The following is a 15425-nucleotide window of genomic DNA, read 5'->3' as shown; positions in this document are numbered from 1 at the left end:
GATTTTTTTATTTTTCAGGAAAAGGAAACAAATTTTAAATATATATAGAGATTTGCAAAATATGCAAACAAAAAAAGAACGTGTCGATTTGGTAAAATTGTCTGCATTTTCACAGTTGTATCCTTTTGCTTTTCTAAGAACTTAGTAAAAAGATAAGATATCCATGTCCTTACAATAAAAAATCCATATGTCACGAAAATCAATACGTAAGTCGTGGCGAAAAAGGATTAGGCAGTATTTGTTTGCTTTAAACCATGTTATAGGCGTGTAGTTTTGTACGCTAATGCCAAGCTTTGACATCGGTCAAACAACCTTATTGTGGACAGGTATAGCACAATTATAACGTGTTTTGCGTTTTCTTTTGTAATACACAAGACTTATTGAGGAATACAATTGTTCCCAGTACTATAACTTAAAAGGGGAGAAAAATATTAGTTTTGATTATCTAAAAGGATAGTGTTCAAACAAAATTGCTCATCTACAAGTAAACACATTGAATAGTCTGATCTCTTCCAAACATTAATATTATTATTATGAGTAATTAACATTTAGAGCGCACAAAGTTTGATTGTTGTATTTTTATGTTGTTTATTTTGTTATATCGTCCCTCTCGATAGAATATTTCGCTCATTTAGAGACGCCGCCACTTGCAGGCGAAGGACGGCAAATGTGAACCTTTACTCGACACTCGGGGTCATTGAGCAATGAAGAGTCTTTGTTGTGCTAGTATCTTCTGGGACAAAACACCTCGGTTATGCAGTCTCATCCAAAGGAGGGTCTCCAAGTCCAGCTGCGGGATTCGAATCCGCAACACAAGGCTCAAAACACCCTACTCCGCGATTCTGTAGCAATAGTTCTATATATTAGGCCATGGTGTCTTAAAAGCAAGATACATACTGAACTTATCTTCCTACATGTATTTCTGGGGAAAAAATGTATTTGTAAGAAATGATAACTCAAAAATGGAACCGCATTGGACCATTTCCTAGTAAGCACATGGATTGCCTGCTGCTTAAAAGAATATTGGGTTATTTTAGGTATCTTTAACTTGATGAAGACTTATGTTGAGGTATTGTGTCAGAAAAAAACTGAGAAATTTGAACCTAACGGCAAACTTTTTTCAAGAGCAATGTTTTTCCGCCCCATTTATCAAAGAGTATTACCTGCTGCTTTAACTATATTTTGAATTTCTTTCGTATGAAACAACATTTTTGATTTCCTATCGTTTCTTCCGAGAAAACCCGAGACCTCTGTTTTGTCTTCTGTTATTTCGGTTGAGTTCTCTCTGTCATAAATAAGGAGCATTTGGCACGATCTGAAAATTTCCAATGTACTTTTCGACAGAATTAACATTGTACAACACATTCCTTCATCAGTAGACCTGCAAAGTTTATAACCTTCTTGACAGATTTATTAATGTACGTTTTTTGTAAGGAGTAACAAGCAGTTGGCATGAAATTATTTTGTACAGCTTTTGAATACCAATAATGTTTTATAAAATGTTCCACGATATCATAATAAGAATCAAACTAATCCCTGCTAAAATTAACATACTGCAGATATATCTTTCTGTTGTCAGTAAGTTGATGTTGTTATAAAATCACACCATGGACATTTTTTCGACAGAAAAATAAAAGAAATATGGATGTTATATCTCGGCTTGTAATCATAATTTAAGTGAAATATGTAATTCATTTGCTAAATTGAACAAGCTGTATTTATTTAACGTGAGAGCAGATACACCCTTTCCCCCACCTCTTCTGGTTATATAATCTCTATTAGAAAATTTGACTTAATTCAAGATTTGCGAGGCCAGCCAATTTCTGAAACGAATGACCGAGATACCCCCTCGCAGTGTGAACATATATCAAAGAACAAAATTGAGAAAAAGAACCTTCTTCAGTTTAAGATCAAACACGATGGGAAGCAAGTTGTTTCAGATTCTTAGTGAACTGTCTTAACTTTAAGGGTCCAAGTTTACTTAACTCAGAAAACAACTAAGAGATTGAAAGTTAAGAAGTGTCACAACACGTGGTAATGTCACCTTAAAGATGTTTGATTTTGCCCGAAAATTTACGAATTTTAATGATAAAGATCATTGATCATCAAGACAGAAGTCATGGAAATTTGAGTAAAATCTGTTAAGAATTAGAGGAAAAGGGGTACATAAAGTGACTTTGGAGAAGGCACATGCATACAACTAGATGACTGTTACTTGGACAAATCAGGTAAGCCTTTAATTCAAAAGATAACTTTTGATAAGATAAGAATAGTATGACGAAGTGCAATAAGTTATTCATTAAAATTATATTTCTGTTATCATTTTAAAGAAAGTCAAACAATACTAAGCCATTTTAGTCATGGCTGAAAATTATTCTTTTCTCTAAAAGCTACATCTACCCTGACTTTACGACAGTTAACGTTCTATTCTAAAAAAAAAATACACTTGTTTCCAATCTCGATTCATTCATATAATTTTTTATATACACTAAGAATAACCCTGCCTCTGGTGGTGTTATGGAAATAATAACCAAACAGGGAGTTTTGTTGCAAGAAGGATTATTGTGTTGCTCTTAACCAGTCATAAACTTGTATTAGACGATATTACATGTACGAGACCCGATAAAGAGTTGAATGTCCGTAGAAAAAAGTAGTCAGGGCAGAAAAGTCAGACTTAGACTAGACTATGTACATGCCTACCATGATTCATACTTCCATTTTCTTATCAATTTGCTACCCATTAAAGAAAACCATGAATGAGTATATTTGAAGTGGTATGGTTTTATAAATAAGCAGCCTTGCTACAAATATGTCTTTAAAAATTGTCACGTATGCAAGTTGGAAGAGATGTGGGCCTAGCTCCTGTTTGGAGATCAGATGCATGTGTACAAATGCCTGGATGTCATATTTATCCCCCAACACCAGCATGAGCGGCATACCTCCGTCAATGTACCCGGAGTTGTATACACTTTAATTACTCAAATAATCCCAGACAGATGGGGAGGACCCCAGGACAACCTTTCAGAGGTCACTTGACATAGGTTTTAACACCCCGTTATCTGAATGATGCACTGATCGCAACTCTGAATTCCCCCGGTCAAACATTCGACATTCCGCAAACACCGGTACCCAGGCCGACAGCTTGGTCTTCTGCTATGTTAATCGGACAGCGACGAGTGAAAAATACGAGCTTCTAGGTATTTGTGTTGTTAGCTAACGTCCCCTGCAAACGAGCAATTAGGCCCGATCTCCGCATGACGATCTTTTTGATGCTAGTCTCTGTTTCTCCAAACAAGAAGATTTGAGGTTAAAACTTGGAAATATTTTGCGAGGATGCAAAGGAGGCTTGTCTTACGCAGAGTCATTTATCAAACCAAGCACTTATGGAAAAAGAAAACATTGCTTTATCAAATCGCCTGTTATATTCAAACTGAGAATTTATGAATGGAAGAATATGTGTATACGTGTTATTCTACTCATATTATTTGTATCCAGTTAAATTGATATGACGTGTAGATACATCTTGATATTTTTGTATATTTCCTATTTTAGTGAACCAGCTGTTTCTCTTTGCATCGTTTTTCATTGAAATGTCATAAATGCTATATTTTGAAAATTTGTATCAACCAGTCGCTCAGAATTTGAAAAGTTTTAAATATCCTAACAAAACTAAAAGATTTTACATTTATGTGAAATGAAAGTGTCAATTGATTGAAACAATTTATGCATATTTGTCATTTCAAGTTAATTTTGACATTTTCTCCCATTAAATATTTATATATAATTAAGAAAAAGTTGCATGGAAACGTGACAAGCAATTTCAGATCATTATTATTTAATTTTTTTCTTAATAAATGATCATTTTCAATTTAGTAATGTATATGTTAAAAGTATGCCATTTATAGGTCTGGGGTTGATAACGCTTTCAAGATACAAGGAACTTTAGTCTTGAGCAGAATACATAAATGTATGTATTTTAAAAAAAGACCCAACGAACAAATAAGAGTATATAATTTTTAAAAATAATTAATGGGTTTAAAAGTTGCATTAAGCATTAATTAACAGTTCGATTGTTTAAGAAATAAAATAAAACATTTTTTTCTGCGCTTAATTTCTAGCTTTCAGGATAATGAACTCTGGGAAATAAAAGATAGATATATATTCAGATAAAACATTTTTTTATTTAATGTTTAAGCCAGAAGAACTATACATTTATATTTTTGCTATCATTTATCATTTCTACATTCAAAACGCTTAATTTTTGTCATGGGCTTGAAATTTTTTTATATTCAAATTCTGTCATTCATTTACCGGTTTTACATTCAAAATAACATTGAAATATATTTACATGTGCATGCATGTGATGCACAGTTAATACTCTTTTTATCATAAATAAAAATGTCATCGTCATAATTTCCCATTTTATATCTCAAAGAACTTAAAATCCCATGGTCAATATCTTGTTTATCTTGTAGGGAGAGGGCTAAAATAGGCTGCGCCTGCTGCCCAATCCTATTCACGACAACATCTGTGAATAAAATATTGTTTAAATTAAATCTTGTTTATCCAAAAAGAACGGTATATTTATATGTCATGTTTTACAAAAAGTAATTATTACTTTCATTTTATAGAAAACGTAGGATTGAAAAGTGTGATTAAAGTGAATGGTAACATTCGAAATTCATTTGTCATGATCAGTTTTAAATATATATCATTAATTTCTCCAGCAACCAAAATAAATTTTATTAAAATCCTTATATTAAATTCCTAGATTTCTTAAAAGTCCTTACAAGCAAACATTAAAGGGGGTTCCAGAACATGTTTTATCAAACCTCTTTCTTTACTCCTCCCTAAATAGTCTAAAAATATCAACAGCAGTGAAGGAGAAACTTCAAGAGTATTAGACAACCTACATGTATATATACCAGAAGTGTTAGACATCCTTATACATGTATGTAGATGTTCAAAATTCTTATGAGTCTTTTAGAATAAATCAAAAAATATCTATATATATAAATCAAAAGTTACTACTTTTCTCTAATCTAACACTGAGTCAAATACTGTCTTAATTGTTCAGCCATTATTTACGTACTGAATTGCCGACGGATTTGTCCATTATGTTCCAACTATGACAAGGAGCACATGGCGGGTGTGACGAGTCAGAATCTATTCCCACTTTTGATGTTGTGGATCCTATTTACTCTGCTTGTTCTTTTTTAACTTTAAATGGACTTTTGAGCTTGAAAACTCCTCGTAATTCCTCTGCATATTTCATTGGTACAGTCATTTCCTATGAAAAATTAATGTCCAGTTTATTTAACGTCATTGACAGCTCCTTATTCCAATAATAATGCATTTCGTAAATTGAAAAACCTTATCTATCGTCAATCGCAAAATTATTTTGTTTAAAAATTGTTCTGATTGTATACACAAGTACTCTGAAGTTGATATCAAGATTTTAAAAAAATTTGAGTTTCTGATCGACAATATATACGTAATGTGGGTTAAGGTCTTGTAGGTTATTGTCATAATTCCAATGGGCACCACTTGTACCCCGTTATTAGCAGACCTATTTTCGGAATCATGGATTCAAAATCTTACACTTACATGAGAAATGGATAATACTTATTTTGACCTCCAACTCGACAATGAGATATATCGACGACATATTATCAATCACATGTAACAATTGTTACTCTCATTCACATGTTGACTCGATATTTCCCAGTGAGCATGAAATAAAGAATATCCCAGAGACGGACATATCTGTTTCATATTTGGATCATTTACTAGGGAAAATGTTATTTGTGACCTTACAACAAAGCTTACTGATAAAACGGATGATTTTAACTCATCAATGGTCAACTTCCCTGACTTATTTTGCAATATACACTTATTACCTGAGTATGGGGTAAATATTTCTCAGTTAATCCGATACGTTCGATACGACCTATTGATTAAAAAGTTAATGAAACAAAAAAATATCCACAGCCTAGTTAAAAGTCATCATCTCGGAAGTTCTATGGTAGATACACTGATCTTGTCAGAAAATACAATCTATCATTAAGTTAAATAAATGCTTACTGACATTTTCCAAATTACGCGTTAGGAAATTGTTGACTTACTGAATTGTCTGGATTTGTTTTCGTTTTTCTTGATCATTTCGTTTTTCTTGATCATGTCGGGGGGAGGGGGGATAGTGACCGATTGACAGGGGATGCTTACCCCTCCATGGCACTTGATACCACCTCTGATGTTTAAGAGGTTTGTTTTGCTCTGTTCCCGACTTCTATTGTTAAATGGACTTGTGAGCTTGAATACTATTAGTCATCTTCATATTTATTTCAACTCTAACAATTTTATTGAAAGAACAGTATGTGTCATTGACAAGTTATCATTCCCTGTTCATATATCTAAAAGAATTTGTTTATACAAGATATACCATAGTCATTATTCATCATTTTCTACATAAATGAACAAATGTATTTTATGTTATGTCCTTTTATAAACAATTGTTATACAATAAGGAATTTTATTGTAGATATTGTAGCAACAGTCAAACAGTAGTGATTTCTATACATATTTCTATTAGGATAATATTCATTGTTCTATATACTAAGTAACTCCTCTAAATTATGAGTAAGTTATGCATATCTCTTGAGTACAGGATTTCGAAATACTGAGTTCCAGTCTAACCTTCTAATTTGACTATAATATAAGAGATACTTAGTCTGGAACACCTTTTAAACTTGCAGCATAGTTCTGGAGCAATTGGTGCATCTAATGGACTTTCCTTGTAACAGATAGATACATAGCGTGGAATACACACCCGTTCATTAGGCTTTATGGCTCATTCCTTGTTATGCAATACGATTTATTAATTATTTCCATGATATTATTACGATGCAGTTAGGCTGGCAAGAAAAAAAGCTATGTAGGAATAGCGAGTGACACAACTCGGAATTTTAAGTGACTTGCACTTCGCAATAGGTGCCTCATGTAGAATGGTGATAATGCGCCGATAAAACTAATTAAGATATCAACAGCTCGTCATGGAATGACTGTCGCAGAGGAAAGTCTTTTCGTTATTTTTATTTCCTAAAAAAGATTTTAAGGAAGAGCCACAATGTCGATTTCGTGTTCTTGAATGACTAATTCTCATGACAGTATTCTTTTTTAAAGATTTACTCTTATAGGCAAATGAAACTAAAAAAACACAAGGGTTGGTGTAAATTCATTGACTTTATTTGGTTGTATGTGATGCATATACCAAATCGCTAAAATATTGCCAAACACTTTTAATATGATGTTACAATTTTGTGCTGTTTGTGATCAACTTACATATTTCTTTTTAAAATATTTTTACACAGGAACTCATCGAGAAACTTTGAATAAGAAAAGAACATTGAAAAATAAATGTTCTCATTTTTCTCCAATAAACATTGCTTTAGTTGTTTTTTCCATGATTCTTTTTTTTTTAAGTTTATCTGTATCGTACGTCCTTAAAATAATAATGAAAGATCTTCAATTGAAAGCAAGAAATATATTGTTAAAATAAAAGAAGTTGCTAAATTCCAATGTATATTTTGAACAAAATTATTGAATGAACATTCCTCGTACAAATCACTAGCTTTAGCGACACACAGTAGTAAAATTTAACCTTATTATTATTATCCGTGAGAAACTGATAAAAGTCTGAAACTTTAGAATGATTTTAACGTCATAATTTCAAAATTTTGTTTTAATCACAGAAGTTGCTACCTCCTGTAGACAGAGTGTTAGAACTTCACAGTTAAATTCTCTAATAACGAAAACAATTTTCAAAAAACACCTGGTTATCATGGTATCAAAATACATGTATTTATATCATTGTAGATTTTCAAATTTGTAATAAGATATTTTGGAATACTTATTTTACAGTTATACTTTTTTGCTTCTCGAGATTTTCCTTGTATAGGTCTTTCTCGAAGTGTTACGTTTAATAACTGTCATTAGTATAGAAAATGTCGATACTTATTTTAATGAATTAAGATGTATAAGGCATATTTTAAACTTTCTACTGCCCTGAAAGGTTTGATATACTTATTTTATTAATTCTGATTAGAAAAGCAGTTGCTTTTTATTTTAAAGATTGTACACCACAAGACTACTTGTAATACTCTAAGTAAATTTTTATGAAGAGGAAATGATTATTTTTATAAGAAAAAAGTTCAAAATCTTTCCCTGAGAGCATGAATTTTAGATGTAATTCAAATTGTGAGTGATTGAACCTATTTCTGAAATAATGTTTGTTTGCCCTCTCCCGAATAAAAATGAAAAAAACATGGCTCGGTAGGAAAGTTAAGAATTCTTCTGCCCAAAAAATGTCCACATCACTTCTGAATCTTTTTAAAGATATCCGATCCTCAGCCAGGAAGGATAACTCCAAAAATCAATATTTAATTTAAAATGCATCAATATGAAGCTTGAAAATGAAATTTTTTCATGCAACAATTTTCATTTTATTCATCTTTATACGATTCAAAGTTTTTGGAAGTCTTAGAAAAGGTCTATAAAAAGTTGACATTTGTACCCTATAAAAGGGAAAAAAATTAATACAGTTTTAAAGAAATAAGATTTTCTTGAATCCAGCCTTAGATACAAATGCTTACTAGCATAATATGAAATAAGAAGTGATTTGTAGTGTCTTGCAATGATAGTAAAAGCTTTTTACACCATGTATTATAGAATGCACGAAGGAAATAGAAGACAACAAATATCAAATAAGTATAAAAACCATGACAATTTCTCTGAATACCTATTGTTTTTTAACCTAAAATATATTTGTTGATCAATTTGCAATTAGAAAATGCATTGCTGATATTCCAATTCGCTTTTTCTGCAAAAATATTGGAGATTTGACAATTTTCCCTATATAATATGATAAACTTTAATACTTAACTTTAAAGAAATACTGTGGATAAATTTACATAACTTTGTGGATTCAGAGATATTTTTATGAGTATTTTTGATTACTTAACTGCTTATTTTATCAACCTGAGGATCGGACTACCTTAAATCTATATTCTGAAATGTATAAAAAAAAATTGTTTCCTCAAAAATTGAATCAGGCCATTTTTATCAAGTCCGTCGGGAGAGGGCAAGCAATTTTTCTCATAAGATGAACTAATTTTAACGTTTTATTTTCAAATCAGATTTGCAATATACAGATTGGAATTTCTAATTCTTAAATATTTTTTTTGAAACGGTAACAAATATAAATGCATTCTAAACTTAATATATATACTGACGTCCCTTGTTGTCTTGGTTTTAAAGGTTATTGGATTGGAATGAAAAAGATGGATAGTGTGAAATCACTAATTATTAATCACGAATTATCATAACTTGTTTAAGCATGAGAGGTCCAACAAATCTCCTTTACGAAATCAAGATAAAAAAGAACTAGAAATAAATTTTCAGTACATTTCTCAAATAACGACATTTTAACCCAGTTGAAAATAAGCGGCTGTAAATTACAGATGATAAAGAACATACATGTACATGTATTATTTTATTCTACTTAATTTCAAAAGTCTGTTTCATTTCATTTAGTGTTTTTGAGTATTTAAACCAAAAAAATAACATAGACTTGTTAAACTTAATAAATGCGATTTGAAAAATATCTTCAACAAATACATTTGCAAATGTCTTTACACCAATCCACGTATTTTAACTTTTCTAGTAAAATCTATGAAACTGTAAGTCGACGTCGGAATAAAAACGCACGTCCAGCAATTTGCAGTTACATTGTCCAACAGAGGCAGTATTATAAGTAGCTAATTATAAATGGATATCGATAGCTAACGTATTTCTTGTCTACAATGGTTCATCAGAATTTATATCAAATAGCATTATTCCAGGCTCTTTAATGAAGACTTTCTTTATTTAGATCGTATATTGGAGACTCTTAAAGAAAACTCTTACTGATAGATGGAAGGTAAATTATATGTTTTTAGTCTTTATCTCTTTCTGTTGTTGAAATAAAAATATTTGTATTGACAAGTGTATTATTATTCTTTTTTTTTTTTTTTTTTTTGCTTAATAATGATCCAACACTTGTAAAACAAGAAAAAAATCTGTTGGTCATTCGACCTCTTGTTGCAATACCAAATGTTTTCTTAGTCTTATTTGTGGTTATTTTTTATTTTTATCGAAATATCTGTATTAAAAAAGAAGCAAGCTTATGGTTTAAATCAAAGGTATAGCATCTATAAATTATTTATTTTAGAATCCTATGTCATTACATTTTCAAAGTTTTATGACGTAGTTTTATCAAAAAGACACTCAGTTTTATCTAAAATATATGGAGATAAGGAGTAGTATGAAAGCTCAGAAGCCCATTAAACAATAACAAATTGGAGTAGAGCAAACACGGACCTTCCAAAAATCAGAAATGGGATCAATTGCCATGGAGGAGTGAGCATTCCTTGCCGACCAGACACACCCACTGTGTGCTCCTTGTTATCATCGGAAAATAATTATAGAAAAATTCGCCGACAATTTTGTTTGTTTATAATGACCTAATAATTATCATGAAAAACATAAGTCAGCATTTGTCAATGATAAATTTCATTTGCTGACAAGGTCATTGTATCGAAAATTTATGTAAAAAAAAAATTGGATATGCGTGTAAAGTATTTTGTACCAACCTTAGATGTGTACATTTCAATTTCTTTTACCTTGATCTAATTTTTGTTAAGGTCACATGAGAACTTTCAAATGGACATCGCATGTGAACAAGATTTAATAAATCATATTAATCCCCTTTTAAGAATCTTTGTTCCGTGTAATTGTACAATTATTACCCAGCAATACAGTATGGGTCATAGTTTTTAATCATTCCATAAAATTGATAATAAATTTTTAACAATTCCAACCTCTATGATAAACAATGCTTGACTAACATTTGTTTGGTCTAGTAGATCTCAGTCTATTAATTCCCTCTGGACTTGGTGCAGCAATATACGCTGCTCTTTATCACCTACATATCAGGCTGAGTTGTCAACTTAATTTTCAGCGTATTGTCTTTTAAAAAAAACATTGTCATATAGTGTGTATTCAATGTGTGAACAATTTTCAAAATAATAAAATTTTTGACAAACAAACTGAAACAAGCTAATGAAACAAGAATTTCAGCAGTCTCGCTTAAAGGTAATTTAACAACAAGTTCTATGATAAACGTTGTCTAACTTTTCTATGGTCCAATTCCCTTACTTATGAGCAATATACCTCATCAACATACAATTTATCATTGAGTCAAATGCTGAGCATGCTCTACGTTTTTCAAAACTAATTTTTAGTCCAAGTATTAATACACAAGAATTGACAGTCGGTTTATTCCATTTTTTAAGTTCTATGGTCGATATACATGAGCACACGACAAATGTGACCGATTTTTCAAACTACATCCTCCATGGCACTGGTCTACCACTGAATTTTGCATTGTTTTATGGACTATTGAGTTTGAATACTGTTCGTTATCTTCATATGTTTCATGCATTGTATTTTAGTGTTGAAAACGAATTTCAAGAAAATTTAGCAGAACCTAATTATGTTCCCCAAACGAAGTTGGGGAACATATTGTTTTTACTCTGTTTCTTATTATTATTATTATTTTTCTTCTTCTTCTTCTTCTTCCTGGGTACTTTTTTGTCCGGGAGTGATCTTGTAAACTGTTGATCCGATGTAGGTAAAACCTTTTTAGGGTCAGTAGACATGTTATGTAGATTTGCGGAATCAAGGTCATTTTGTGCGCACGTGCTTGCAAGAGCGCGCACGTGCATCATGTGAAATAACCAATATAATGTATATTGCCTTAACTTTTCTATCTTTTGATGAAATGCTTTGAAACTCATAGTGTAAAGATATATTACTACTATAGACAAGATGACATGGTCAAAATAGCAAGATCTCACGCGCATGCACGTGCGCTTTGATCTGATTGGCTGAAACTAAAGTCTCTATATCTTTCTTGTTTTTTGACGAAATCCTTTGAAATTTTGAACATAGCCATGCATAAGGATATCCTACAACATGGTATATAGCAATTATCATGAAAACACGTGCATGCACGTGCGCTGCAATCTGATTGGCTGAAACTTTAAATTGCTATAACTCGCTTGGTTTTCAACCAAACAGGATAAGATTTGGAACATAGATATATATAATCGACTTCTACAAGAAGGTAAGGTCACCATGCACAGGCATACACGTTCGTGTACGTGCGCTGCAATCTGATTGGCTGAAACTTTAAACAGCCATAACTCCCTTGGTTTTCAACCAAACAGGATGGGATCTGGAACATAGATATATATACTGGACTTCTACAAGAAGGTATGGTCACTATGCACATGCATACATGTGCGTGTACATGCGCTGCAATCTGATTGGCTGAAACTTTAAACAGGTATAACTCCCTTGGTTTTCAACCAAACGGGGTGGGATTTAGAACATAGATAGATGTAATGGACTTTTACAAGAAGGTATGGTCATCATGCTCATGTATGCACGTGCGTGCACGTGAAATGGGTAAAATCAAAAATACACTTGAATGACCGTTTTTTGTATACTTTTGGATTATATTTAGCATATTAAAATATATAGATTGTGTAGACAATATGATATGGTCATTACGCACATGCATTCACATGCGCAAGTGTGCAATAATAAAATTTGAATGAACATGGTACACTTCTTGGTAAACGTGTTAAAGTAAATGCATAGAGTTTGTCTTATTTAATTACGCCTACAGGGAATATGATTATAAAAGGGAGTTGGGGAGCGTTTGGGGAACATCTGTAACGGTCCCCGTTACAATAAGCACTAGTTAAATTATTTAATTATATAAAGGGAAAAAAGATATATCTAGTAAAATAAATCTTAGAAAGCGAAAAAGATTAATTTGAAACAGTGCAAAACTCTCAAGATTCCTCAAATGAGTTTAAATACATAAAAAATTATGTTATCCAGTAAATCAAACCTTTTAAATATTCTGATAATTTTGAACGAATTATTCAATTAATAAGCATCTGACAATGTGCATCAGGTATGCTAAAGTATACGCATTTTGCATTATACGACCTTTTGCTTTAACACATTTGTCCAGGTGCACTAAGGACTTTCCCTATCTGAGTATTATTTGGTCTTCTATCAAAGTATTTTACATTTTCTCTCATTTGAACCATGACGTTTTCTTATTGGGAAGATTCGAAATCAAAAATCTATTTTATATATAGATTTTTTTTTCTTGGTTCTTCAATGCTGATCAGTTTTGGCCTAGTTAACCATTATTCAAGCAAATATGTCTTCGTATATCTATATAAGACTTGACAATGTGAAGTCAACCTTCCCATAACAACAAAACTCATCGAAATAATATAGGTCTTATAAAGTAACATCAACGAAAATGTCAAGGAACAAAAAAATGCAATGTATATATTCATTGTGGGTTTAAACAAAATATTTCATATCCGTATCCATGCCACCTAATATAACCTCTGATGTTTCGGAGGCCCGTGTTTGCGCTGCTCCTATTTTATATAGTTTAATGCACCTTTCAGCTTGAATACTGTTCGTTATTTCCATATATATTTCTCGTTATTCTTCAACACTTACAGCTGACAATGATCTTGGATGGGACTGTACTGTAGTACTGTTGGGAAAAGGTTATTAAATGTTATTCACTAGTCAATGACAAAACGGATTCAGATAAAGGTTTTTGGTACATATATTTCAAAGAAGCGCTCCTGCGGTCTATTCAGTGTTGATTACATGTATATTTTGTAGAAATTTTTTTTTTACGGAAGGTAACGAGTCGTAATATAAATTTAGAAAGACAATTATAAATATCTTATAAATATATGCAAGTATCTATATAACCTGACGGAAAAAAGTCAAATGGCTATCAGCTTCTTATTTATCATTAAGAACAAATCAATACTTAATAATTAATCAATTAACAAATTTGAATGTATGTATTGACATAACCATACACGTGTATTTTGAAAACTGGAAATATAGTCCGTTTCTAAATACTGGAATCGTACATTTTATTTGTCTTTCGGAGTACTAGGAACATAAATGGAACTGTTCTGAAATATATGTAATCATTTTTTTCACGAGAAGATCTTTAATATAGAAAAAATGATGTAACAATAAAGTTTGAACATTATTATCATAAATTAAATCTGGTCATAAATATTTTATTACTTTCGAGTAATTTGCATTTTAAAATACCATGGGTTGACTAATACAAATTTTAAAAAAAAGTACATGTAGTCTATGTTTTTCAAAGTTGTAATGATTTGACTTTAAAAAAGATACTTTGAAGATAAATTGAAAAACAAATCGTCCGCCTTTGTCATATGAATATCGAAAATTGATTCGACTGATTTTGTACTTACTAATTAAATCTTACAGGATTAAATTGATATTTGACACATATTCTTTACTTTAAAAAAATGAGACCAAACATATACTTATAGCAGCTATATGTTGCAATATATAAAAGAATTAAAAGATTTTTCTCTCAAAAGTTAATTATTTATTTTGAAGATGGTCTATGGAGTAGGTTTTGCATCAGCAACTGTTTTTTAGCAGCTTTTTATTTTAAGATATGATAATATGAAATGTATAGATTCAATATTGAGCTAGTTGTAAATCTCTTGGAGAAAACGGATGGCAAAAGACACTGAGTTATTTAAAAGTTGTAAAAGATGTGTGAATGAATAATTTAAAAAAAAATCAATTCATGTCTTGGAGTTTATGTATTTCTTGACCATGAAGGACCACCCAAATACGATCTTAAAATTTCAATACTCCTTATCCTTTTAAATATTTACTTTTTTCCAAGCGTTAAAACTGTTGATTGATAGTGTTTTAATGTTGATATAAAGTAATGATAAATGCACAAATCTGATGTTACCAAATTTCAAGACGGTTAACCAATGTTTGGTAAATATGCAGAGGTTAAACAGTTTTTGTAAGCAAATTTATGGTTTTTGAAATAGTGATATTTTGAAATACAGAAAAAAAGGATTAAAATGAGAAACATGTATCTTTAACAGTTCTAGAGATTCAGTCTAAATTGTTGAGTTCATATCAAATTTCTGAATGAAGAGTGCTGACTACATTTCTGCCTACTCTCCATCTCATTTTAACTAATAATAATAATAAACTTTTTTTTAATTCTATTGTCTTATTTTTTAGATAACCTTTTAAAAAATCACTAATAATATTACATGCAATAAATAATGGATAGAAATTTACATAGCCAAGCCCTCATTAAAACCTTGAAAACACCAGAGAAAATAATCTTTTTAACACTAAGTTTTCCTTCATATGAGGCCCTTATGCCTTATGTGTCTTTGTACAATATTTTCTATATC

The 15425-nt window shown here is 31.1% G+C and overlaps 1 protein-coding gene across 1 annotated transcript in view; it reads left to right on the top strand.

Moving 5' to 3' along the window:
* Positions 1-1934: 1934 nt before the first annotated feature.
* The window catches only part of LOC134232987 (protein Wnt-6-like), a 28268-nt gene continuing 14777 nt past the window's right edge, over positions 1935-15425 (top strand). The window contains exon 1 of the mRNA XM_062714982.1: positions 1935-2228. The gene's annotated coding sequence lies outside the window, so the exon portion shown is untranslated. The remainder of the gene's footprint in view (positions 2229-15425) is intronic.

This window comes from Saccostrea cucullata, unplaced genomic scaffold, assembly GCF_032062105.1.
Source record: "Saccostrea cucullata isolate Sc308-1 unplaced genomic scaffold, CSIRO_AGI_Scuc_v1 ctg56, whole genome shotgun sequence".
Classification (NCBI taxonomy): Eukaryota; Metazoa; Mollusca; class Bivalvia; order Ostreida; family Ostreidae; genus Saccostrea; species Saccostrea cuccullata.
This window is presented reverse-complemented; position numbering and strand designations above follow the sequence as displayed.